Raw genomic sequence first — 8,064 nt, 5'->3', positions numbered from 1 at the left:
GAAGGAAGGAAGGAAGGAAGGAAGGAAGGAAGAGGGGCGCCTGGGTGGCGCAGTCGGTTAAGCGTCCGACTTCAGCCAGGTCACGATCTCGCAGTCCGGGAGTTCGAGCCCCGCGTCGGGCTCTGGGCGGATGGCTCAGAGCCTGGAGCCTGTTTCTGATTCTGTGTCTCCCTCTCTCTGCCCCTCCCCCGTTCATGCTCTGTCTCTGTCTGTCCCATAAATAAATAAAAACGTTGAAAAAAAAATTAAAAAAAAAAAAGAAAGAAAGAAAGAGAGAAAAGGAAGGAAGGAAGGAAGGAAGGAAGGAAGGAAGGAAGGAAGGAAGGAAGGAAGAAAGAAAGAAAGAAAGAAAAAGAAAAATAGGTCTGACTTCTCGGTACTGGAGCTCTGTTCTTTATATATCTACTTGTTCCATTGTTAAATAAACCCACATATTTAAGGGTGACACATTCTCCTAACTAGTGCCTTGTCAGGCCCATGTGCCTTGCTAAAAATGGACCTTGATGACTGCTATTTCCATTTTTTTTTTTAAGAAATAATTTGATTATTTTTATCCTGCTTCTCTCGATCACCACTCACAAGGAAATGGTTATTTTTTTTTTGCAAAAACCATTTTTAAACACGCCAAGAGCTCCAACACGTACAGACAGAAAATGTTCTTCAACACATGTGTATAAGTCACACACACATACTCCTCGCCTTATGAAAATTAGCTTTAAATTTGGAGTCAACGCTCTTCTGCAGTAAAACTGTTTTCTGTTCAACCTCTTACAATATTATGTGCATCCCTACATCTTACTTTGTGCAGACCTGAATATCTCCCAGAAAATGGGTAATTTAATAAAAGCGGGTGATATGAATCACCCAGGGACAATCTGAATTATTATCTGCAGATAATTCATTATGCACATATTTCTCGCGAGATTCTTAAATCAGCAGGGCTTCTTAAGCCGAGACTTTCAAATTTTGTCTGTAATAACTGGAGACTTGACCCATAAATCAGCAAATAGGCCAGCAGGCTCGCCACATGCTTCACATTTCTTCTTGGGAGGAAAAGGCACTTAATTATCCGGAGGTCACAGAAGGAAAAAATGGACATGAAAGTTGTTAGGGGTTTTATAGCAAAGTACCACTAATTTCAGCAGTGTCTTCAAAAAGGGAGCTTGTGAAAAGAAGCCAGTGAAAACGCTTGAAATCAACCTAGGCGACTCATGCAGAGGAAGATGTTTTGAATGTTTACAAGAACCATCTCAGCAACCAGCACTGCCTCCCGTTAGCAAGAAGACGCTTCTCCGGCATTTGACTCTTTTGTTTCATGTTACCCATTTTGCAGATTAAATTTCTAATATGGAAGGCATGGGAACCTAGGACTTATTTTCATCAATGTATGGAATGTTAATAAAAGGATCAAGTTCATCCTTTACTTCTAGTATCTTACCTCACCCCCGCTTCACGTTCTAGAACCTCTCAGTTACGATTCTACCCTCTTCCTATTCTTCAGGAGTTCTTTCTTCCACCCCCACCCCCCACCCCCCCGCCCCATGGTAAAAAGCCACACTCCATAAAGGACCCCATATTGATATCATAGTGCCGTGTGACGATGGTGCAAAACTCCGTGGGACGCAGCCCCAGGAGACTTGGGTTCAAATCCTAATGCCCGCTAGCACTGGGCTCCCTGACGGGTTCGCTCGTCCCCCAGCTGCTATCACTGTAGGCAGCTACCCGCTCATGGCTGTCTTCTTCTCCAGGAAACTGCTCTCGGACAAGTGGGGGTCCCTTGTCCCAGGACATTAAGGCCCCCTCCCCTCCCAGGGGCAGCCACTAGCCAATGAGTGATGCCACAAGAGTACCAAAGGCCGACTATCTCAAGGGAGGACCAGTTCGTGGTGCTTCGTGTGCCCCTGGGGCTCCTGTGGATCAGGCAGAAATCAGCCTCTAGTCCACACCACGTCCTTGTTGGGCTCTCTTCCTCTGCCCTTTTCCACTTCCCTTCTCCCCTTCAAAGAGCGCCTGCTCAATAAGCCACTCGAACAAGACCCCCCCGCTTCAGGCTCTGCTTCTAGGGAACCCGACCTAAGATGCACTTGGACCCTGGACACTCACTTGACATGTCCGTTAGCAGGTCCCTCACATGCAAGACGACGATAATAAAACACACCTCATGGGAATGTCGCACCGGTTACATGAGAAAACCTGGGCAAAAACCCTCGCTCACCTACAGCGCTATTTGAGCTTAAAGGATTATTGTGACCTCATGGAAATATCAGGCTATGTGTAAATTACCCTGCCCACAGGGGGAGCGGACCTTAATCAAAGAGCTTCCTCGCTTGGCCTCCAGTCCCTCTCTTGCTCCACTAGGTCTCCGGGGCTGGCTCCTAGCCCTCTGCCCAGCCTCTCAGTCCAGGCAGCACATGCAGCCAGGTAGAAGCACGGGCCACCTCGTTCAATTCCAAGTTTATGCTGAGGTTCCCCAGATCCCGAAGACTCCAAGCACTAAATCTCCAGCTTTGATCCCTCTCTAGGACACCGGATTCACAGCCCCTAGTGTCTATTTAACAACTCCGTGGGGCTCTGCGACAGACACCTGACGTGACGTGGCCAAAACACGACCCTTGGGTGGCCGCCTCTCGGTCGGCTTCCCCACCACTGCCTGCCTTCCCCATCTCAGTACACAGCTGCCTTAGAGAGAACTGCTCAAGTCAAAACTCTAGGAATTAGACCTGATTGCTTTTTTTTTATTCTCTCAGCCTTTCTATCCAATCTGTCAGTAAGCTCTGCCAACTCCTCCTGCAAATCCCACTTCCCTCCATGTCCGTCACCAGTGACATAATCCAGGTCACCATCATCTTACTTGAACCACTGCACCCTGACAAATTCACTCTCCTTTAAAATATCAAGGTCGGGGCGCCTGAGTGGTTCCGTCGGTTAAGGGTCCAACTCTCGGTTTCGGCTCAGGTCATGATCTCACGGTTCATGGGATAGAGCCCCCCATCAGGATCTGTGCTGATAGCGCAAAGCCTGCTTGGGATTCTCTCTCTCCCTCTCTCTCTGCCCCTTTCCTGCTCTCTTGCTCTCTCTCAAAATAAATAAATAAACATTAAAAAAAATAAAAATAACATATCAAGGTCATGCCACCGACCTAGCTTAAAACCATCAAATGGTTTCCCGCCGTTCTTAGAGCAAGCTCTATCTCTCTCTCCCTCTCCCTCCTCTCTCTTTCCGCTTTCCTTTCCTTCCTTCTCCCGCCTGATACACACCACACACACACACACACACACACACACACACACACACACACTATATACCAGCCACATGGCTTTCTTCTTGTTCTTTGAAAATGTCAACATCATTCTTGCCTCAGGGAATTTACATTTGCTCTACCTTCAGCCAGAACTGTCCCTCCCTAAACTTCCGTGGCAGTCTCCTTTGTGTCATTCTATGTTTGTTTTACTCTTCCAATTTAAAGTAGTTACCCAGGCATACTCACTCTAGCACATGACTCGGTTTTAATTCTCTGGAAATCCCTTCTCACTCTTTCTTGTTGACTTGTCCATTTGTGTACTACCCATCTTCCTCGCTACTCTAAGGTAGTTTGGGATCTTGTTTATTTCGTTCACAGCTATATCCCCTATATCCCAGGGCCCTAAAACACTGGCTGATACATAGTAAGTGATCACTAAATACAGTTTTTAGATGACAGATTCATGGATGAATGAATAAATGGAGCACTGGCCCCAAGCTCGGGTTCTAGCTCAGCTATACCATTTACTAGCCGTGAGACCTTGGGCAAGTTAAGTGACCCTTTCAAGGGCACCGTGGATGGGGTTTGCCAGGCTGGTGCTGAAGGGGAACAGGTAACAGGTTTTAACCTCCCAGAGTGTAGTGGGGCCTTAAAACCTCCTTCCTGGGTCCTAGACTCACTCTGCAGTACATATGGTAAAAGCTTACTCATGGGGTAGGGTGACCAATCGCTCCGTTTGCCCAGGCAGGACTGAGGGTTTCGGGGCACACAAGAGTTTCAATACTAAAACTGAGACAGTTCTAGCCAAAGTGGGCCAGCTCATCACCGCCTGTGAGGCCTAACACCTTCAAGGCCTTGAAGCCCCGTGGAGGAAGTTCAGTAAGGAAAGCAGGGCCTGAGTGGTGAGAGGGGGTGGTGAGGAACCTGACAGGCTGTGGTGCTGATTATGAAACGTCCTTGGACAGGTTTGGATCCTGTTGAGTTTTATTATTATTGCTATTGTTCTACTTTTTAATTTGAAAAAGTTTCGACTAGAGAAATCAACAAGAGTCCAAATAACTTGCTTTATTATTCTCTCTCTCTGTTTCATTTTTTTTCTGGACCATTTGAAAGCAGACTACAGCTGTATGCTTCGTAACCCTTTAATATTTCAGTGTGGCTATCCTTAGAACAAGGAGAAGCTCTTATATGACCATAATTCAAATTTAAGAAAGTTAACGTTGACACGATACTTTTATTTAATCAACAGTCTATATTCCAAACGCATAAACTGTCCCCAAAAGAAAACTTCCACTCCAGGATCCAGTCCAGGATCCCATATCGCGTTTAATTTTCATCTGATTTTATCCTCCTATTCCTTGTCTTTGGTAATATTGACATTTTTTTTTTTTTAAGAGAACCTGCCAATTATTTTATAGAATGTCCTTCAGTTGGGATCTTCCTTATTTTTAGAATGGGAATAATAATATCCACCTCACAGGATTAAATGAGATTCTTTCCTAATCTTAGTTTACAGAATAAATAAGATGGAATTTGAGATATGCCTAGCATGTGACAAGAGCTCAATAAATAATGGATATTAGGGTAACATGGAAGAAAGGAAAAAAATGGACTTTGCTAGACATTTCTTTGTGGAAGGGTTTTGGGTTTAAAAAGTATATAAAAGGGAATCACTGAAAATGAAGATAATGTTATAAAGTAGAGGCCTACTGGGGCGCCTGGGTGGCGCAGTCGGTTAAGCGTCCGACTTCAGCCAGGTCACGATCTCGCGGTCCGGGAGTTCGAGCCCCGCATCGGGCTCTGGGCTGATGGCTCGGAGCCTGGACCCTGTTTCCGATCCTGTGTCTCCCTCTCTCCCTGCCCCTCCCCCGTTCATGCTCTGTCTCTCTCTGTCGCAAAAATAAATAAACGTTGAAAAAAAAAATTTTTAAAAAAAAAATAATAAAAATAAAGTAGAGGCCTACTTTCATAATGTGTTAGCTTTTTCATTTTTATTCATTAATTTATTTAGCAAATATTTATTGAATCCCTAGAACGTGTCTGGAAACCTCAGGCAAATTTCTTCTCTCATCTACAAGCTTATGGTTTCCTCTGCACATGAGGATTATTAATAATATTTTCAAATAATTTCTGAAAAGACCAGATAAGAAGAATATAGATCTTCAGACAGTTTCAAAACTTGAAAGGTCTATACACATATAAATAGACGCTCATATTCTTTTTTTTTTTTAATTTTTTTTAGTACTTATTTATATGAGAGAGAGGCAGAACGTGAGCAGGAGAGGATCAGAGAGAGAGGGAGACACAGAATCCGAAGGACACCTAGGCTTTGAGCTGTCAGCACAGAGCCCGATGCAGGCTCGAGCTCACAAACCGTGAGATCATGACCTAAGCCGAAGTCAGACCCTGAACCCAGTGAGCCACCCAGGTGCCCCAATGTTCACATTCTTGATAATGATATTCAGTATCAGGACCCTTCAGGTTGAACTTGAGAAGCAAGGGACCAAAAACCCTAGATTAGGATGACAAAAACTGTTTTTAAAAATAGACACATGTCAGGGCGTCCGACTTCAGCTCGGGTCACGATATCGCGGTCCGTGAGTTCAAGCCCCACGACGGGCCGGCCGTGTTGACAGCTCAGAGCCTGGAGCCTGCTTCGGATTCTTTGTCTCCCTCTCTCTCTGCCCCTCCCCGGCTCATGCTCTGTCTCTCTCACTCTCAAAGATGAATAGATGTTTAAAAAAAATTTTTTTTAAATAGACACATGTCCATGATGTTTATGCTGAACTAAAACTGTGTTGCACCCCCACTGAACCAATGACCATGGGAACAGAAAGTGGGTGTGCAAGGGTAGATGGGAAGCAGAGGAGGACCACCTGACACCATGGAATTGTTCAAAGTCAAGGCGCGGCTACAGAGGAACGATTTGGATTTGGGCACATCACAGTCAAGGCTATATAGCGAACACAGAAGACGACAGCAGTGACTCAGTAGCACTTGAACTCGATCCAACACGTGTTTCATAGACAATGCTTTCTCAAAACACCTTGCTGTTCACTTGCAGACCATACATCCGTCTCTGCAAGACCCCAAGGCTTTTTCTTCCCTGGAAGTCAAGGAAACCAGTCATGGGACTCTTTCCTTCCACCCTACCCAGCATTTCAAGTCAGAAAGACCAGGGTTCAAATTCAAACTTTCCAACTGACTCTCCGTGTGAATTTGGGAAACGTGCTTTACTTGTCCAACTATATGTTCTCATCCGTAGAAATAGTGATTACTTTACAGATTTGCTATCAAGTAACTCTTAAAGTGTTTTCCCAAATGAGCAGCTGAAGCATCACCCGGGCACGTGTCTGAGATGCAGATTCTCAGGCCTCACCTGAGAGCCACTGAATCAAGAATTCTGAGGGCAGGGCCCAGCCATCTGCATTTTAACAAGCCCTCCAGGCGATTCCACCGGGCTAAAGTTTGAGAACCCTTGCTGTAATGGATTGAACGATGTGATGTATATAAATAACTCGCACGAGGCCAAGCAGCCACATCACAGAGTAACTGCACAGTAAGTTTTACTCCCTCCTCCGCCTCCCCCACCGCCCACAACTCTCCCAACACACGGAAGTGGGGATGCGTGCGTGCGCGCGCGCGCACACACACACGCGCGCGCGTGAGTCAATAATTGCTTGGAATACTGTACGTGAAAACACTATCGTTTCAAAATTACATACATTAAGAGCTGGAAGTATACCTGTAAACCTTCATATGGCCGGGGGTGCCTGGCTGGCTCAGTCAGTACAGCATGGTACTCTTGATCTTGGGGTTGAGAGTTCAAGCCCCACACTGGGCAAAGAGATTACTTAAAAAAAACAACAACAGGGGCGCCTGGGTGGCGCAGGCGGTTAAGCGTCCGACTTCAGCCAGGTCACGATCTCGCGGTCTGTGAGTTCGAGCCCCGCGTCGGGCTCTGGGCTGATGGCTCGGAGCCTGGAGCCTGTTTCCGATTCTGTGTCTCCCTCTCTCTCTGCCCCTCCCCCGTTCATGCTCTGTCTCTCTCTGTCCCAAAAAAATAAATAAACGTTAAAAAAAAAAAAACAACAAAACAAAACAAAAACTTCATATGATGGAATGTAATGCCATGGTTCTCACATCTTGCCTACATGAAACTGGGAGGCAAGTTCATCAATAAATATCTATTACATGGTTATCATTTGTCCAACTCTGAATGCTAGAGAGAATATTAGAAAAACAGAAAAAATAGCTCCTGACTTCAAAGAGCTTAGTGGAGAAAAAAATGAAGGTACTGTTAAAAAACAAAACTCACCGAGTAAATGTGAAGATGTAATTGGCTTTATTAAGCAATTCCTGAATCGGGAAGCGTCCCATCCAGCAGGCAGAGGGGAGCTGCAAGGAGCTGTAAAAAATGGAAGATGTTTATAAGAAGGAGGCAGGGGGTAAGGAGGTTTTGCGAATCATGAAAAGAAAGGACTGTGTCAGGCAAGGCCACTTGCCCTTAGGTGGAAAAGCTGGGGGTCTTATCGTGCAGATTACCTCATCCTCCTTTTGGGGAATGGAGAGGCCCTGTGTGACAGATGACCCCACAGGTGCTGACCCGAAAATTCTTGACTGGCCAGTAAAAACTACATTTCTAGGGGAGGTCAAAACCGCCTAAGTACCCTAATTAGGTTAGGTATTGAGCCCCCCCCCCCCGCCCCTGCCCGTTGGTGATGTGGTCTAGCTTAAGTGACTCCATTTTGGGTCTGTGCTTTTGTTTTTGACAGTAATTAATACTGACGGACACCCGTGTGACAGAAACTGTTTGGGGAGGA

General features: G+C 45.7%; 1 long non-coding RNA gene across 1 annotated transcript in view; it reads right to left on the bottom strand.

Moving 5' to 3' along the window:
• Positions 1–7,651, bottom strand: part of LOC121025968 (uncharacterized) — a 33,855-nt gene extending 26,204 nt beyond the window's left edge. The window contains exons 1-2 of the long non-coding RNA XR_005788212.1: positions 7,560–7,651; positions 6,987–7,094 (exon numbers count right to left, since the gene is read on the bottom strand). This is a non-coding gene — a long non-coding RNA (uncharacterized LOC121025968). The remainder of the gene's footprint in view (positions 1–6,986; positions 7,095–7,559) is intronic.
• Positions 7,652–8,064: the final 413 nt, after the last annotated feature.

Source organism: Herpailurus yagouaroundi, unplaced genomic scaffold, assembly GCF_014898765.1.
Source record: "Herpailurus yagouaroundi ecotype Mexico unplaced genomic scaffold, PumYag 67793, whole genome shotgun sequence".
NCBI lineage: Eukaryota > Metazoa > Chordata > Mammalia > Carnivora > Felidae > Herpailurus > Herpailurus yagouaroundi.
Note: the sequence above shows the minus strand (reverse complement) of the source record. Positions and strands in the feature narration are given on the sequence as shown.